The sequence below is a fragment of the Rhincodon typus genome, chromosome 9, assembly GCF_021869965.1.
Source record: "Rhincodon typus isolate 14 chromosome 9, sRhiTyp1.1, whole genome shotgun sequence".
NCBI lineage: Eukaryota > Metazoa > Chordata > Chondrichthyes > Orectolobiformes > Rhincodontidae > Rhincodon > Rhincodon typus.
The window spans coordinates 7285466-7305083 of NC_063340.1; the positions used below are offsets into that span (position 1 = coordinate 7285466).

At 39.3% G+C, this 19618-nt stretch overlaps 1 protein-coding gene across 4 annotated transcripts in view; it reads left to right on the plus strand.

Moving 5' to 3' along the window:
- pak5 (p21 protein (Cdc42/Rac)-activated kinase 5) overlaps positions 1-19618 on the plus strand; it is a 184958-nt gene that overhangs the window by 71712 nt on the left and 93628 nt on the right. The window contains exon 1 of one of the 4 annotated variants that reach the window (XM_048601451.1): positions 19351-19395. The exons of the other annotated variants lie outside the window; for them this stretch is intronic. The gene's annotated coding sequence lies outside the window, so the exon portion shown is untranslated. Of the gene's footprint in view, positions 1-19350; positions 19396-19618 lie in introns of those variants that run through there. 4 annotated transcript variants of the gene reach the window in all.

Consider the following 19618-nt stretch of genomic DNA (forward strand, 5'->3'; position numbering starts at 1 on the left):
CGGCACAAGATGAAGTGAATCCTGGTACAGTGGGTGTAACCTTGTTGCTGCTGAGTGCCAGTGAGGAGCGGTCCGGAGGCTGGAGCGATGCAGAACAGTTATTGGACTTGGATCTGGCATCATATGCAGAGCTGTTGCTGTTTGGAATTCTTTACCAGACTGTAACGTAAATCTTTTTCACGATGTTATAACTACCTCAATCCTAACTCATTCTCAGACGCTCTAAGTAATGCTTATGCTTTCCTTTTAATCCTGTTTTGTATAACAATGTTTTTTTTACTCTTAAGATTTGTACCTAAATTGGTGCCATTAAAAGGCAGCCTTTGTAAAAACTTTTCGCTGTACTTCTGTACTGGAGTACAAGTGACCATAACGGATATTCTATTCTCTTCTATTCTGACCCCCCCACCCCCCAATTCATTTCAGCCAGTCAAACTACTTTCACTTCTGTAACATCTTTCAACTTCACTGATTTAAAAAAAATGAGCTGTCACTCTTGATTCAATTATGCTGATGCATTCCTGAATGTCATTTCATGTTCTATATTTCTCCATATAATTTCTTTCCCATTCAAATCCAACTCACCATCACTATCCAGTCATTAACTTGCATTATTTCCCACACTGCAACATCTCAAATTAAAATTGTCACCACAAGTTTTAAATCCCTTTGTGGCATCTGCCCTTCAGCCCTTATGCTGACTTGCCCTGTCACCCTTTCTCTAACCCACTTTCAGATTCTTCTTGAGTCACACATCTGACAAAAAAAAAGTTGACTATTCCTTGTAGTATTTCCTGCTTTGATTCAACATCCTTTTTTTAAATGCTTTTCTGTGAAATGCTTAGGGACATTTTCTTATGTTAAAAGTGCCATTTAGTTAGAAGATGTTGATCATACGATACTTAGTAGAATTCATGGAGGATTCCCAGCCAATACAGAAGGTGAAAAATATCTCAATGCTAAAGCTGCATGCTACAATCTAGAGTGGCTGAATGAATCTATATCCAATTAGATGATATACTTCACAGAGTATGTCATAACTTCACAACTGAGATGATTTTGTATTAGTCTACATTCTCCTGGATCTCTGGCAAACTCCTGTGATGATGCCTTCCAGTGGAACTCAGTCTACTTGAATATTCATGTTGACAATATGATAGAACTAAAACTAGTTAAAGATTTTAAACCTCTTTCCACCTAATCTTTGATGTTGTTTAATTTAAAGAGAAAGAATGGCCTACTCCTCCTGTTCCAATTTTCTGTATTCCTATTGTCTTCAATAATTGACTTCAAAAAACTTACAAAATGCACTGTTGGTAAGATTGTTGTGCTGACGTGTAGCAATGTAATCCGGGGGAATCAAATACTGGGCTTCATTTTTGAGTATAGTTTCATAAGAGCAATGGCAAACAATGATGTTAAACTTTAAATGATTTGAAAAAATAGAGTGTGTGCCACAGGCACCAGCAAAGATGGCCACCACTCGTGCGTGCACAGATGGCAGCTTTGGCTGGCAGCACGGTCGATATGGAGTTCCTCTACTTCCAAATCAGACTCAGTATATTAAGAGAAATGTGGAGAAAGGCTCCTTGGTTATAGTCAGAGGGACAAAGTTCAGGAAACCTCTTCAAGATCGCTAAGAAGGAAACCTGGGGACAGTAGTAAAGAAGGTGAAGAAGCCAACAGTCAGGAAACTGATTAGTTGTCAGTCTCTCTACTTAAAAAGTTCAAAGTGTAAAAATTTGACGAAAAATGTTTCTTCTCATTTCTCTGAATGGAGCTGAATCCACAGTAATATCACTGGGCTCATTACCAATAAAGATCATTTCAAATCAATACAACAGCAAAATACAGTGGATCTATCTTTTTCTAATCAACCTGTCCAGATGATGATATACACCTCTGGAGCAGATGTGACTTGAACCTTGGCCTCCTGTCCAGGATAGGGACAGTACTACTGCCCCTGTTGAATACTGTAGATGCTGATTATGTTAAATATCCAACACAACCTCTTTGTGCAGTGCATGCATTGCACCACCTAGTGTTGGCATTTATATGATTCACTGTCTTATGAAAAGACTTGCATTTACATAACTCCTTGCATGACCAGAGGACATCCCAAAACACTTGACAGCCAATCAAGTACTTTTGACTTGTAGTTACTGTTGCAAAGTGAGATATTTCCTGTACCTGTCTATCACAGAGTTATTTATATGCAACAGCAGAATAAATTATTGTGCACATTCAGGATAGAGTGCTTGGGTGTCTTGAAGTATTAAAAAACTGACTATGCTGAATGTTGCTGGAAAACCTGTCTCAAATTAAAATTTGAACAAGTATCATTTTTCCAATTTGTGATAAATGGCATGAAACGACAGTCTTTTTGTTTTTGTTTTCTGTGCACTCAGTAATTTGTTGGGTGGTTTATTTGGCTTCTGACTAAACAACAACCTTTGCATTTTGAACCATTATTATTTAACTGTTGTTGGAAGTTATACTGGAAGAATGGCTGAAGTGTAGAGTTGCGAAGTAAACAAAATACTCCCAAATGGAAATATTGTGCTGAAGGTTGTAAAAATTTATATTTTGTAATATTTGGTTCCAATTTTATCAAGATACAAAGAATGTTGCAGTGCATTGCAACAACCAGACACATGATAAGGAACATAAAGGTGCTGCAATAAGAAGATTTGTTTGTTGTTTACTTAGTATTATTAAAAACTTCCTTGAAATATGTTGAGCTAATCTTTATTCAGGAATTCATTGTACCATTTAGTTTACTGATAAAATGTCGACATTTGTTTTTCCCATCGGTATCAGAATATTCTAAAACTTGAAATTGACATTTTGTTTCTTTGTTTCTCAGTTGCAAATTGGTGCAGTGTACCACACTGGAGGAGAGTCTGCTTTGGCTTCATAAGCTATTGGGACATCTTTAATAAAGTATATTTAATAAATTTACCTGTTTCAAATTAGTTTTCATCATGGAGAGGAATGCCTTCTTCCTCATGTATTCAAACATTTTAGAATAGCAAGAATCAAAAATGCATGTGAGGCAGGTAAGGAGACCTAGGGTGCAGAACTGTCAGCCTCTGCAGGTGTCCTGCACGTTTAAGGTTCTCTCATTTTGCTTGGATGAGAGTGGGGACTGAGAGATGAATGACCTAGATGACACCATGTGTCACCATGGTACAGAAAGCCATTCAAGAAGGGAGAGCTAAAAGGAATGTCATTAAAGTAATGGACAGCATAAGAGGATTGAAACTGTTGTGTGTAGCAAAGAGTGAGAGTCCAGACAACTCTATTAACTGAACAATGCCAAGGTCCAGGATACCTTCTGTGGGCTAGAGAAGAACCTGCAGTGGGAAGGGGAGGATCCAGGGTTAATGTGGCCACGTAGACACTAATGACATAGGTAACACTAGGAAGGAGGTTCTGCATAGCCGGTATATAAAGAGCTCGGCATCAAATCAAGAAGCCATGTTCAAATTGGCATAGGGTAAACAAGATTAGACAGATGAATGTTTGGATGAATGAGGGTGTGGGAGAACTGGTTTCTGGTTCATAGGGCATTGGCACCAATACTGGAAAAGGTGGAATCTGTACCACGGAAATGATATTACTAAATCATACTGGGACTGGTGTTCCTGAAAACAACATACCTAGGGAAGTAGAGCAGGTGTAAAACTAAATATTGGGGGCAAGGGCCAAAATTTGGGAAGTTGTGGTGAATCAAGGAGTGGGGACAACAAAGGAACAAACTAATGTGGGAAATGATAAACAGGTAATGACAGGTGGGACAGAGAATAAAGATACAAGAGCAAATCAGCAGAAAAGACATGACTATTGAAAAATATGGAAGGTCAAAACATAAGGCACAAAATTTGAATTCATATAGCATTCAAAGCAAAACAGGTGAATTAGTGTAATTATGAACTCGTGGCCATTACTGAGACACGACTGCAGGATGCCCTGGATTCTGATCTGAATATTGAAGGGTATATGACATTTAGGAATGAAATGAAACTAAGTAAAGGTGGAAGAGTGGCTCTTAAAAATGATATTAACGCAATAGTGACGGATGACCTAAATTCAGGAAACCAGGATATAGAAGTAGTTTGTATAGAGTTGAGAAATGATAAAGGCAAGAGGTAATTTGTGGGAATTGTACTAGGCCCTGAGCAGTAACCACATGGTAGGACAGCGTATTCGGGAAGAAATAATGGGAGCACGTCAAAAGGGTATAGTAATTTTCATAATGGATTTTAATTTGCATATAGACTAGAACAATCAGATGGAAAGAAGTTCTCCAGCTGAGGAATTCATTGATTGTTTTTGGGACAGTTTATTAGATCAGCATGTTAAAGCACCAACCAGAGAGCAGGTTATCCTAGATCCGAAACATGCTTACATGTACGAACACGCTGAATCTCCATTTTGTATGTTTCCTTTCAACTGAATATCTTAGACCATAGGATGGCACGGCCCATGTTGATTTTTGTTAGAAAACCCTTATTTGGAGCAAAAGATACTACTTGTTAATGGCATTTAAAATGGAAAAATGCAAACTCATGACATGTGATAAAAAGTCTTAGTAAAAGCTAAATAGTATTACACTGGACATTATGCAAGGGCAAGATATAAATTGGTGAAGCTTTCAGTGCAGCATGAAGCAAAAGAGTAAACAGGATCACAGGTGATAAAACCGAAGAAATTGAGCTGAGCATGAAGTAGTAATCCAGCTTGAGCAAATTGTTGATTTAGCTTAAGTGGAAACAGAGTTTACATTCTGATTACCATGGGCAAACTGGGGAGAGAAAGCAGAGTCAATGTTCCCTTCATCAGGTTGGGTTACTGACCCAAAACATGTCTCTGTTTTCTGTCCACTGATACTGCCAGACCTGCTGAGTTTCTCCAGCAATTTCTGTTTTTGTTTCAGATTTCCAGCATCTGCAGTTCATTCTTTTATTTTCATGTATGAGTTGACATTGGCTTGCAACAGTTAATAAGTGATAATTTCCTTGTCTAATGCCATACTTTGTTTTGGAGGTGGTTTTGCTGTTGGGAGGATTTGAATAAAACAGGAAATAAAGGAAATATCTACCATTGTAGTAGCTGCTATTTTTTTCACCAATACAAAATACCATATTTTTATTTGGAAAGTCAACTGGACGAGATGTTTCAGGAAAGGCGTGTGTTGGAATTTCATATTTTTCAAATCAGTGCAGATAGTGTAATGCACTGCTCCATCTTTGATGTTTGTTCATTACACATATTACGGAATTGTCTTAGCAATGACTAGGACTGTGAATTGCTGAAATATCTTAACTTTATATCAAAATAGAATCCTAATTTGAGAGAGATCCTCACAATTCTTCAGACTTCACCATTACATTAACCTTGAGAGTACCTGTGTCAGATATCTCTGGTAGTGACCTTTAAGGAGGTTTTTATAGTGATTGACTTTTCAAGGATTGGCCTTTGGGACATGACCGAATATTGCAATTCCAGTCCCACAATATTTAATTTCAATCATTGAAAGCAGCTGTTTTTGCTGCCTCCATATTTACATTTATGCTTTCTATTGTACACACCATTATAGTGGAGTTGCAGTTTTAGAAAAGTTGTAATGTAATTAGTTGTACCTACAAAGTGAGTTCTTCGGCATACACTTTGTTGTGTTTATATGAAGGGTGTACATAGCAAAGTCTCACAGCCAGCAATGATAGAGTTCAATTTTCAGTTTGGCAACTGGAGGTAAAACTGGTGTTGCAGAGCAGCAGAAACTTCCTTTTATGGAAAGTGCACAATTTATACTACCATTGATTTGGACAATAAATTGAAATGATATTGGCCTTCATTCAACTCCACACCCACAGTAATGCTGTTGATTCTTAACTGCTTTCTGAAATGGCCTAGCAAGCCATTCAGTTCAGGGGCAATTAGGGAAGAGAGACAGAGACACCCACATCCCATGCAACGCTAAGAAAGATAAATCTTTCCTGGTCTGTTCACTGTTGGTCATGGCACTTGGAGAATTCCACTTCTCCTCTTTGCATAGTGCAATGAAATTATTTATTATTATCATCATAACAAAAGACATCCTCTCTGATGATGTGGCATTGAAGGAGTTCTAAATAGTCAGTCCAAATTAAGTGTCAAATCCCTGGACTGGGTGGGTGAATTAAGCATAGAATTAATGATGAAAAGCTTTGTTAATTACATTACACAGTGATTTTTGTTTACATAAATGCTGACCACCCAGTGGTGCCCACATCCCATGAGTGGAAAAGAAACAAAATAGTTCTGATAGTGTTAGTATTGTTCTGGTTAATTTAGGTTGGGGAGCACTGTGAATTAAAGGGAATTGTTCCTGTTAGTCCCATCCCTGGAGTATTTTGTCTGCTTCTAAACCTCTTCCAGTATACCCAAAAGGTCCTTCCCCAAGTTCTAGCAGACATTAGAGTCTCTCTTCAACTCTCTCTAGAAGCCTGATTCATGTTTTGATCAATGTTACAACATCTCAAACGTTATTCTCCAGACCTAGCAGAATGTACCAGCTTCACATTACTCCAGAGTCCCAGCACTGGAACCCACTCCATTTCCCAACATTTTCTCCAGAGCTATCTTCACTTGTAACTTTTCCTCAATGGTTCCAACCTCAGTCTGCAACCGGAATTGGTCATTAAATTAAATATTTCATCTCCAGTACCAGAAATCACAAAAGTAGTCTTCCACTGAAGCAAAAGATAGCAAGAACTGCCGACGCTGGAGTCAGAGATAACAGTATGGAGCTGGAAGAACACACTAGGCCAGGCAGCATCAGGGGAGCAGGAAAGTTGATGTTTCGGGTTGGGACCTTTCTTCAGAAATGGGGAGGGGGAAGGGAGCTCAGAAATAAATAGAGAGAGGATGCGTAGGGCTGGGGAAGGCAGGTGGGATGGTCAAAGGTGAGTGCAGGTAGAGTGGTGGGAATTGGTCAGTGGGATGGGAGGAGCGGATAGGTGGGAGAGAAGATGGATGGGTGTGTCAGGTCAAGGAGGTGGGGATGAGAGGGAGGGTTGCACATGGGATGAGGCCGGCGGTGGGGAGATTTTAGAACCGGTAAATTCCATGTTTAGGTCATCAGGCTGTAGGCTCCCGAGGTGGAATATGAGGAGCTGCTCCTCCAGTTTGCAGGTGGTGTCATTGTGACACTGGAGGTGGCCCAGGATGGACATGTCACCCAGGGAATGGGAGGGTGAGTTAAAATGATTGGCGACCAGAAGGTGGTGTTGTTTATAGCAATACCTGAGAACTACTCCAATGCTGTCAATGCCCAGATCATTCACCATAAAATCCCACATAATTTTAGCATCCAATTTCCATTCCCTCAGTGTAAGTGGTTTTTAGGGAGTTAAAATCTTATCCGAGCTTATCCCATTATGTCATTGTTGTTCACTATCTTATTATGACTCTGGATTTCAAACACAGAAAAAAATCGTTCTGTAATATTTAAACTTTTCTTTTTACCATTTTTCCTCCAAAGGGATTTGGAAATGAGTAACTACAAACTGAAGGGTTTGTTTCCATGCTGTATAACTGAGTATTACTGTGACTAGAGCAAATTATATTCACAAGTTTTTTGCAAAACATCTGAGATGTCAAATGTTTAAAATACTAATGGGCTAGGTATTGAATTGTTTTTTCCAAAATTGTAAGCAATAAATAATTCATTAGCCTGTCTCCATATTAAAGAGCTTACACACATTATGTTGAGAGCTCCTTGGTTCTGGTCACTCGGCAGGGGTTGTCTGTCACAAGACTTCCCCATGGTCTGTGAATGATAGGAAACCAGTAGAAACCCTCTGACAGATTTTAAACTAAATACAACAAGAGCTGGCCTTTGTCTGGCTCAGAATAGAACACAGAAGACTTGTTAGAAAGAAAAACAAAATGCTGAGCTCTAAAGAAGTGTTATATTGGATGCAAAATGTTGATTCTGTTTTTCTCTCCGTCCATAGATGCTGACAGATCTGCTGATTTTCTGCAGCAGTTTCTGCTTTTATTTCAGATTTCAAGCATCTGCAATATTTTATTTTTATATAGACTTGTTGGGAGTTGTTTAAACTTATGTGAGTAAGACCATTACTTGGGAGAATCATTTGTAATATTTTGTGAAGACAAGTTGAGATAATTGAACGTGGTGAGTCCGATCTTGCTTCATGTCTGACCTCATCATACCATTATTTCTCTGTCTGTATTAGAAAAGATTAGATGGGCACATATACTCAGTTCAGATTGCAAACTTGTACTATTGTTATAAGTTGTTGCATTGCTTCATATTTAGATCTTAGGCAGTACAGGAATATCAGGGAGTTGATCAGTATAGTTGGCTGGATGTGTGTCTTGTGACGCAGTGACAGCAGCATGGATTCAACTCCTGCACAAGCTGAGGTTACCATGAAGGACTTTCCTTCTGAATCTCTCCCCTCTCTTGAGGCATGGTGACCCTCAAGTTAAACCACCACAAGTCATCTCTCTCTAATGAGGGAGCAGCGCTATGGTCTGGTAATAGTATGGTGACTTTACCTTTTACAGGTAAATGAATAACACTAAATGGAAGGCGCTGAGAGCATTTGCAGCAATGATTTAGTGCTACTGTAGCTATGACCCAAACTTGTAACAATTCAGATGCATAGGTGGAAAATGAAGACTTGCATTTATATAGCATGTTTCACGACCATAAGATGTCCATAAGTGTTTTACCTTTAGGGAAGAATATCTGAAGTTTAGTCATTGTTCTGATGTCAGCAACATGGCAGCCACTTTGCCCACAGCAAGGCCACACAAACAGTATTGTGGCAATGACCAAATAATTTGTTTCTTTGATATTAACTGAGGGATAAAAATTGGTGAGGACAGCAGGGATAAATCCCCTCCTCTTTGAAATAATGAAGCAGCATAAAAAGATAGCCAAGGCTGCTGATAGATAATTTTCACAGAAAAAATAAAAGAATCACAGAAGTAAATCATGGACACATCCTTAGTTTTTTATTTCAGAAAACTTTAGCAACAGTACTGTAAAGTTTGATGACCGTAACATTGAGGCTGACTGCTTTATTTAAGTTCAAAATATACATTTCTATCTCATGAAGTTTTATACCATGCAGCATGTAGATAATAAAAAAATTTATTATTATCAATTAGTACGTCTTTGTCATGGAATTTAACATTTTCTATTCCAGTAGAAGCGAATTTTTGTCCCTCATCTGTTCCTTATTTACTTGGTAGCTGCTTGAGAGTTTGTTTTCTCTCATTTTACCTTCCTGCTGTGACACTCTTCTGTTTGATTGGATAAAAGGTTAGTGCTATAGTTACACAAGATCACAAGGTTGCATACTGACTTCCTGCTGCTTGTTTTGCTATCCACAATTTACATTGCATAAACCATTTAATATCAACAGTGTCCTCTCCATTTGTGATAGACAAAATGTTCCTGTGCTGAGTAAAGCAATACATGTTCTGAATTCCACTGAGCAGATTCATTGGAAAATTGTGAATTAACATATTAAAAATTATGTATATATGCACATAGCTATTGTCTATTGCACTTCATGTCAAACAAAGTCAGTGTTAATTTGCTCTTTTTGTTGAAATTTTAAATTAAAGAGCAAGAAATCAGATTGTTAGCAGGCTAAGAAAATTCATCAATTTAAGAATGAACAGAGAATCAGATTATACAAAATTTTGTTTTCAAAATCTTTTGGACCACTTCTAATATGTTCCTTGTGATTGTATGCATTTAAGTTTTTAAAAAAAGATCCCTTATGAGCCGCATTCGAGATTTCATCTAAAGCGTTAGCGGTATAAGCAATGGTTGAAGTGCAATCCATGGAAGGCCTACGTTTTAAATCCGAGGATGGAAGGAGCTGACATTGGATTCCAGGCTTTTGTTGGATGTCTATTAGGCCTAATAATAAACTTGCTGACATCCATTCTCCCTTGAGCCCACCACAGTTTGCATGTGGTACAGGGATTAAGTGGGAGCTGCAGGTTTTTCAAAATCTCCTAAAGGCCACTCTGAACCAAGGGTGTGGGGGGCTCCATGATTATAAGGCACTCTGTACCCAATTGAGAAACCAGGCATTGGGAAGGGGGAGGTGGCAGAAAGATACCCTCCTGACCTTGCCTCTGATCCCACTGTGCTCAACTTGCTGGTGCCTCCCATCCTGCACTCTCTCACCTCTAGTCTTTGGGATCATTTGAAATCCTTGTCTTCTCATGAGCATATTGTCGATCGCTACGGCTTCTCCCAGTGATGCTGACTACAATAAGAGAATAAGAACTAGGAGCAGGAGTAAGTAATTCATCCCCTCAAGTCTGCTCTGACATTTGATACGATCATGGCTGATCACACCTCAGCCTCAACTCCACTTTCCTGCTGCCTCTTGATAACCTTCAACCCATTACTAATTAAAAATTGGTCTGTCTCCTTAAATTTAATCAATGTCCCAGCATCCACCACACTCTGGGGTAGTGAACTCCACAGATTTATGAACCTTTTAGAGAAGTAATTTCTTGTCATCTCTGTCTTAAATCTGCCACCCCTTGTCCTAAAACTGTGACCTCTCATTTCTAGATTGCCACACTTTGTCAATCTCCTTTATGACTTGTCTATCTTATAAGGAGGTGGATGAGATGCAGAAGGACTGTAGTACTTAAATTAGTTCTGTTGGTTCTGGAGTCTCTTAGCCCTGCCAATCCCATGCTATTTCTGCTGTTTGGCATGCCGGTAATCTTCTGTTGTAGCCTCACCCGGCTGACCCCTCATTCCCTCAGGTGTGTTTTATTCTGCTTCTGACATACCCTCTTGCGCTATCCAATGAGCCAGGATCATCAGAAAATCTGATGAAGGGTCTAGGCCCGAAACGTCAGCCTTCCTGCTCCTATGATGCTGCTTGGCCTGCTGTGTTCATCCAGCTTGACACCTTGTTATCTCTAGCACCTTATGGCTGCCCAGTTTTGAGTTGTGGGAAATTTACTGATGAAATTCAGTCAGTGGGTAAACAATAAAGGTCATGATTGTCATAGACCCACTTGAGGATGAGACTGGGGTCAGTAAGATGCTCTTAGCTGAATCATGTTTTCAGTAAACCGTAATATAACTTGCATTTTCACTATCCACTTGAAATAAAAATTTAGATATTTTTTGACAATTAGGTAAGTTTACACAGAATTATGCACAAGTTAATTTTCCTTATAGTTTAAACACATTGCATTCTCAAGCATTCAAGGCAACTTTAGATTTCAAAATGTATCAAATAACATGCTTTAACAGCATGCAAAGATGTTCTGAAAATTGCATAATAATTTGGAAATAATTAAAAATATTTTAGTATTTATAAAACTTTAGTATTTATACCTAAAGACCCGTGAGATCAACCCTGAAAATTACTTTGGAAATTAAGTGTTGCAATTGCCATTTTATTCCACACACTGAAATTTATTGTATTGACCACTGCAGCAAAGCACAGAATGGAATCACAGGCTTTATGCATTCTGCTTAAACTTCTGGTAGATCAATTCAGGCCTATCCCTGAATTAAAACAGTGACTATAATTCTGAAGGCATTCTTTAGCTGTGTAACACATTGAGATGGTCTGAGGTCAGGCAAGGTAGTGTTCCTCTCCACCTATCCTCTCCTCTATCCCTCTTCTATCCGCCTCCCACTCTCTCCCTATTTATTTCAGAACCCCCTTCCCCTCCCCCTTTTCTGATGAAGGGTCTAGGCCCGAAACGTCAGCCTCTCTGCTCCTATGATGCTGCTTGGCCTGCTGTGTTCATCCAGCCCTGCACCTTGTTGTCTCGGATTCTCCAGCATCTGCAGTTCCTACTATCTCTAAAAATTCAGCATGTCTATTTGGATAATACATAAATTTGATGCACTGGATCTTCTACATTTGCATGAAGTTGTTGGTTTTAAGAAGATGAATAATAACTACCTAGTTCCTCGTGTTGTATTGAGAATCTTTGTTTGCACAGGGTTGGACAAACCAGAAGTGAGAAAAATGATTAAAATTTTTGTCATTTCTATTGGAAAGTCAAGAAAATCACAAGTATTAAATATTCCTCAAACATTGTTCAATCCCTAAATGTAAATAGAAAATTCCTACATTCCCTTTTTTATGAGGGTTCTTTATTTCTCTTCTATCTCTCAGATTTTGGGGTTTCATAATCTACATAATTTCTTCAAGTAGGCAGACAAGCAGGTTTAAAGCTAATACCGCATCCCAAAACCAGCCCAGCTCGTCCCCGCCTCCCTAACCTGTCCTTCCTCCCATCTATCCCCTCCTCCCACCTCAAGCCCCACCCCCATCTCCTATCTACTAACCTCATCCCGCCCCCTTGACTTGTCCGTCCTCCCTGGACTGACCTATCTCCTCCCTACCTCCCCACCCACACTCAGCTTTACTGGCTCCATCCCTGCCTCTTTGACCGGTCTGTCTCCTCTCCACCTATCTTCTCCTCTATCCATCTTCTATCCACCTCCCCCTCTCTCCCTATTTATTTCAGAACCCCCTTCCCCTCCCCCATTTCTGAAGAAGGGTCTAGGCCTGAAATGTCAGCCTTCCTGCTCCTCTGATGCTGCTTGGCCTGCTGTGTTCATCCACTCTACACCTTGTTATCTCTTAAAGCTAATACTGCTGGTTTGCATGCAGAGAACTTGTGGGAATGTGACAGGTTAACTTCTCCAATTCTAAGATTTTAACCTTGAACTACCTTCCAGACAGATGTTTCTCACAGTGTTTATGAATTTGTTGATTAGTGCCCCTTATCAAAAAGAATAATGTATTCACTCACCGTGTTGTATAGTAAATCTATCCACAAAAGAAGACACAAATTGTGGTTCCCTCACAAGATGACATATTTGTCATAGCTTGGTAACAACAGATTCCACCTCTCATTGGCTTTCAGTTTGAAAAAGTTTAAAATTTTAGTATTCAAAAGGAAATCCATTGCAAGTGTCTTACATCATTGTCATTCTGAGACTGTATAGACTGAAATATCATCTTTTATTCAGCGAGACTTTACAAAAACTTACTTTAATATTCAGAATTAAAACTATCAAAAATATTTATTAAAATGAACTCCAGGAATACATAAACATAAAACGTTAAAAATGCCTGTGTATATGATTTTTTTCCTGTCTCCTCCCTATCAATAATGTTCCCCGTTAAAGAAGAACACGTATGGCTGAAAACTAATCTTTTTTGCGTCAATTTGTGGACCTGATTGAGGCCTACAAAATCATGAGAGGTATAGAAAGGGTGGATAGCAAGAAGCTTTTTCCCAGAGTGGGGGACTCAATTACTAGGGGTCACGATTTCAAGGTGAGAGGGGAAAAGTTTAAGGGAGATATGCGTGGAAAGTTCTTTACGCAGAGGGTGGTGGGTGCCTGGAACGCGTTGCCAGCAGAGGTGGTAGAGGCGGGCACGATAGTGTCATTTAAGATGTATCTAGACAGATACATGAATGGGCAGGGAGTAGAGGGATACAGATCCTTGGAAAATAGGCGACAGGTTTAGATAGAGGATCTGGATCGGCACAGGCTTGGAGGGCCGAAGGGCCTGTTCCTGTGCTGTAATTTTCTTTGTTCTTTGTTCTATTTAGCAGAGCGATAAGTAAGTGATCTCTCTTAGTATTGCTTTTTTTCTAGTCCATGTAGCTGAATGATCTATCAGTACAGAATTCTATTTCATTTGCTCTGCACCTGCCTAATGCTTAATACCCAGCCACAGAATCTCATCATACTGCAGAGTCTGGGGAAATACAGTGGGGAAATCACCTGAGAGGGGAAAGTTAATTATTCCAATTTAAACAGGCTTGTCTCAGTTGCTGTCATGTTTATATTCATGTATTTTAAATAAATTCAAATAAAACAAAACACTGACGACATGTTTTATGAAGAAACCATGGCTGTGACTGTATGGTGTGTTGACTGACCTCTCTTGAACTGCTTCTGTTACATTGGTTTGATGCAGCCAGCCAACATATCAGTTGGTTTATAGCAGATTTATTTGCATCCATGACTCCCAGATAAGGACTAATTGTGTGAGTTCTGCTTTGTAAAAGAAACGTAAACAGATGCCTGTTATTTGCTTTCTTCTAACTAATTTGGTTTCCTTGTTAATACTGCCTGATTATTGCTACATTTGAAACTTTCATTTAATTGAAGGATTGCGTGAATCTGCAGTCTGGAAATGACCTGTAGTGTTGCCAAAGACAGCTTTGATTGTGGGGAAGGTACTGTGTTCACTGGTATAACATGGTGCATAGATCATCAAGATAAATGGCAGGAAAATGTTTCTGTTTCACACTGTCTCATGTGGAATTCCTGATTATTTTTTCTTGCAGTTGAACTGCAGTGTCAGGGGAGCTACATAAGTTCTTTTCTTGATATCTATTTTCCAACATTATTGGGGTAAGTACTTTATACAGGGGGAAAAATATTTCAACCATGAGGCATCTCAGTAACATATGCTTGCTGTAATATTTGCAGTTAAAACAGTATTTTGCCTTGGGTAATCTGTTGTCTTGCGTTGATTTATGATGTGATTAACAATGGTTTCTCTGTCAGTGTTGAGAATTTTAAAAATATTTTAATGATTTGTCTTAGTCCTACTTCCTGAGCTCCAATAAAAAATGCACTTTAGAATTAGAAGGTAAAGTAGAATAACATAATGTCGGAGATTTACCGTGTCTAGGAACTGAGGATGAACAGTATAAATAGGTTTTAGCCAGTGTTTTCTTTAGCTTTCACTCTGATAGATGCATCGTATTTATATTTGCACAGAAACCTAACCAGGTTTGGATTATGTAAATGCCTCTGGCAATATAAATATTAATATATCAATTTGAATAATGCTTCCAAAACTAGTTTGATCAGCTCTAATTGTACGCAACTTATCATTTTGGATGACATATACATTTTTAAGAGGGTTTAATATTTCTTGAGAGGGGTACATTTTCAGTGAGTTGAAATATAAATATGAATTTGGTGACACAAGAATAAACGCATGTGCCTATGTAGAGACAGACAAACTCAAACTGGAAAATAAATTATTGTTACCTTTGCGAAGTGTATAACAGCAGAAGGCTCTGTAAGATGTTCCAGCACATACAGCAGGATGTTGTAGCTTTCCCATGGGTATTATCAGCAATATGGCCCAAGGCCAACTTGAGAATGTACGTGATGACAGGACTATAAGGAAGACTTTATCAAATTTGTTAACACAATGATCTTTTAACCACATTTACCACAGTGAGCCCTGTTTTTCAGCCTGTATTTAAACTCCTGAGACTGTTCCAAGTACAAGCTCTGGACTGGTTTCTGTTCAGATCCTTACCAAATGCTGCACTAGGAAATAGAACTTTTGAGATTAAATGTCAGTTCTTGCTGTACTCACTGTGCGTAGTGAGTTGTTACCACTCTCTCATATTGCTAAGTATCTTGCTACCCACCCCTTTATGCAGTCATCTTTCACTATTTTACATTTTCACTATTTCTTACAATGCCGCCACTTTAGACCGTTCTGTATGTCATTCTACTACCCTGTTACATTGTTCACATTCTGGTGCTTTTTAACAGCAACTGAGATTTAATTGCAGCAATCTATCACTTTACTGGAGTGAGTTACCTTTCAAACTTAGTGAGTGAACTAAAACATAAACTAGCCAGTAACAGTAGTCTGCTTACCCACAGTCCTAAGCCATAACATTTTATTCTTCCTTTTCTTTAGCTGTAACTACTTTGTAATTTCTTTGAATGCTTTTAAGTTATCATGTATCGGGTGGCATGGTGGTACAATAGTTAGCACTACTGCAAAAGTGCCAGGGACCTGGGTTAGATTCCAGCCTTGGGTGACTGAAGTTTGCATATTCTCCCTGTGTCTGGGTTTCCTCTTACAGTCCTAAGATGTGCAGGTTATGTGGATTGACCATGCTAAATTGCCATGAGTGTCCAGGGATGTGCAGGCTAGGTGTGTTAAGCCATGTTTAATGCAGCGTTATGGGGATAGGGTGGGATTTTTGGGTGGGGGTGGGGGTTGCGATGAGGGAGTGGGAAGGGTTGCTAAGTCTGGGAGCGATGTTGTCTGGAGAGTTGGTGAAGACTTGATGGGTTGAATGATCTCTGTCTGCACAGTAGGGATTCTATGATTGTTGTTGCTTTAAGCTTCCTGCAAAATCTAGATCATCTTGCCAATTATACTTGCAAGTGAAATTGTTTCTAACTGAAGAAAAGATAAAGAATTGTATTGCCTTTCAAGTGTTCCAACAGAAAACTCTGGATAACCCATCTGTGTGCATCTGGAGCTTGACCATTGTGTATTTTAAGTGAGGCTGGGGAAAGAGTGAATTGCAGTGGCCTGAGGATTGCGTACAAGTTATCAAACTACGCACAAAAAATCAAATTTCTCATTTTAATTTAAAATGTGTAATGGAAAAGAAAGTAACTGTGACAAATCATATTAACACAAGAATTCAGGTAATTTATTTTCAGGATTGCTTGTGTTGACCATGTTGTTTCTTTAAAGCATTACATCCCATTAAGTTATGGAATACTTAGTGCAACAACAGCAAAACTGATAAAAGCTGTTGTAAACGTGTATCAAAATGGCACAAATCCGGTTGAAAGTCCAATAAGTTTTCCTTTAGAGGGACATCTCTTCTTCCCAGGGAGGCACTGAAATTTCCCTCCGAGCCAAATACCATCCTGACTTAGAAGCATAATACTGTTCCTTCATTGCACTGGGTCACATTATTGACCTCCTTTCCTAACAGTGCTGTGGGATCTACCTACATCACGTGGACTGGATGAGTTCAAGAAGGTGGTTCACCATCACCTTCTCCAAGGCAATTAGGGATGAGCAAAAATGCTAATCCAGCAACCAATTCCTGTGAGAGAATTTTTTAAAACTCCTCTGTACTTGCAGCCCCATTTCAATTTTACCTCAGTGCTCTAAGGTTTTGTATTTTGTTTTCGGTTCTCCTCTTCCTCTTCTTCCTAGCCCCTCCCTGCCCCTACCTCCCTCCCAAACTCTACCTTCTTCCCATCAGTGTTTACAGATTTCCAGGCACTATACCCTTACCTAGAGTTTGATTAACCAAGAAATTGAATGGATGACTGAAGGAACTTTAATAGGAGTACAACATAGAAATTGTGATATCTGAAGGTAGACTAAGATGGTGTACAATCTAAATGATGAAGCGGGAGATGAAAATAATAAAAAGAATGGGAATGTGGCAGTGACAGTAATAAGAAGAGAATTTATTTTACATGAGCACTGCTGTAGGAGATCAATTACCTCTCACTGCTTCCTTTGGTTCTCCATAATACTTGCTGGAGCCCCGCTAATAATTCTTGAAGGCAATTGAATTGGAACTAGACAGAAATATTTCGCATTCACTAAGTGCTTCCACCTTCCTAGTTTCATGTCTGGTTTTAAGTGGTTTTGAGATCCCTTTTTGTGCAGAAGCACTTCAAAATTGTAAACAAAGATAGCATTCACCATCTGATCGGCACGTTGTAAAATATTACTTTAGCAGTACTGGAGTCATGCAGCTGCACTCACTTCTTGCAGACAGTTTTTGAAGTTGTGTATGTTTCTCAGAGGTGTTTAGTATGATGTGTTAATTTAGAATTTGCCATGATTAGTTGGAACAGTAATCTTATTGTGGGAAACCATGGTGATTTACAGTTACACTTCCATTTCCTCACAATTTGCTGTACAAATACTGTTTCCATTTCTTGAACTAATCATTATATTTCTGCACAGCTTGCTACTGCGTCAGGAAAGAATTTCATTGCATCAGTCAACTACCTTTTCTTCTAATGAGTATGCATTAACCATATAGTTTTTATATTGAGCAGCGAAGGATTTCTGCAATTGTACATAAATCGCACTGCTGTTCATATTTTGAAAAGAGAGAGCTAGCCTTCAAGTATTGTGAGTTTTTTTTTAAATTATGTTTATTGTCACGTACTCACATGAGTACAGTGAAAAATTTACAAGTCGCCACTTACGGCACTGTCTTAGACACAAAGATTTCTAGGTCAGAATCTTAGTGAAGGATCACATGTACTGTGACAGACAAGTGCCCAACCTGCAACCTATGGAGTATGTGATGTCATTGACTCGCTGGGGCAGTGGGCTGAAAATCAAGCCCTGCTACTCCTGGAATTGTCAGAGAAGATACAGATTTCAAAATGTACTCACAGATTCCCCAGTTTGCCTATCTTCTTTTGGTTGATAGAAAGCATAGACCAGGTATGTATACTCAACAAAAACTTTTAGTTATTACCAGTAAATAGACACTAGCTACAGGTAATCAGTTGTGAACTGAGAACATGTAACTCTAATACTTAAAACTCTAATCCCTTTAAAAACTCCCCTTTGAACATATAAGTAGTCGGGAAAAATAAAATGTTGAGGAAATAGACAAAGGGAGCACTGCGAAAACAGTTCAAAGGTTGTTTTTCACAGGACCTGTTGAGCTGGTTCTTGTGCTGTTCAGAATGCTGCTTCTTGATCTTCCTTTTCCTGATCTTCCTTTTCCTGAATGCTCTTACTGGTTTGTAAACAACGTAGGGTTATTGGTAAAAGGTCAATGACTTAGTGACTAAAAGTCACAGCATGTGGCAACCACTAAACAAAAGTTAAACTGGTTTTGCTTCAGACTTAAAGTAGTTTTTTTTCTGCAGCAAACAGAAAGTTCCTGAGCTGATGGTCTGAATAGCTTCGCTGTATCTTGCTCAGAAACACAAACTGTTCAGCTACCTAAGACCCAATCACATGTTTGTTGGCAGGCAATAGACCTTTGTCGTTGATAACTAGTCCATGAACCAATCCACCATTTGTTGCCAACTGAAGCTCAGTTTGTACATAACCCTTTGGCTCCAGTTCATCTGCAATCATTTCCATCCCCACAAAGAGGGTTCACAATGAGTATCAAGTTATTTGCTCTCAAACCATGCCACAATCCCTGCAATCTCTAGTTTTTAAAATGTTTCTTTTCTCATATCAGTCCACAATTTTAAAAAAAAGTAAAACAAAAAGACACAGTCTTTACAGTCAACAAGTATTCAATTGAATCAGAGATAGTAGGAACTGCAGATGCTGGAGAATCCGAGACAACAAGGTGCAGGGCTGGATGAACACAGCAGGCCAAGCAGCATCATAGGAGCAGAGAGGCTTACGTTTCGGGCCTAGACCCTTCATCAGAAAAGGGGGAGGGGAAGGGGGTTTTGAAATAAATAGGGAGAGAGTGGGAGGCGGATAGAAGAGGGATAGAGGAGAGGATAGGTGGAGAGGAAACAAACAGGTCGAAGAGGCGGGGATGGGGCCAGGAAAGGTGAGTGTAGGTAGGGAGTTAGGAAGGGGATAGGTCAGTCCAGGGAGGACGGACAGGTCAAGGGGGCGGGATGAGGTTGGTCGGTAGGAGATGGAGGTGCGGCTTGAGGTGGGAGGAGGGGATAGGTGGGAGGAAGAACAGGTTAGGGAGGCAGGGACGAGCTGGACTGGTTTTGGGATGCGGTAGGGGGAGGGGAGATTTTGAAACTTGTGAAATCCACATT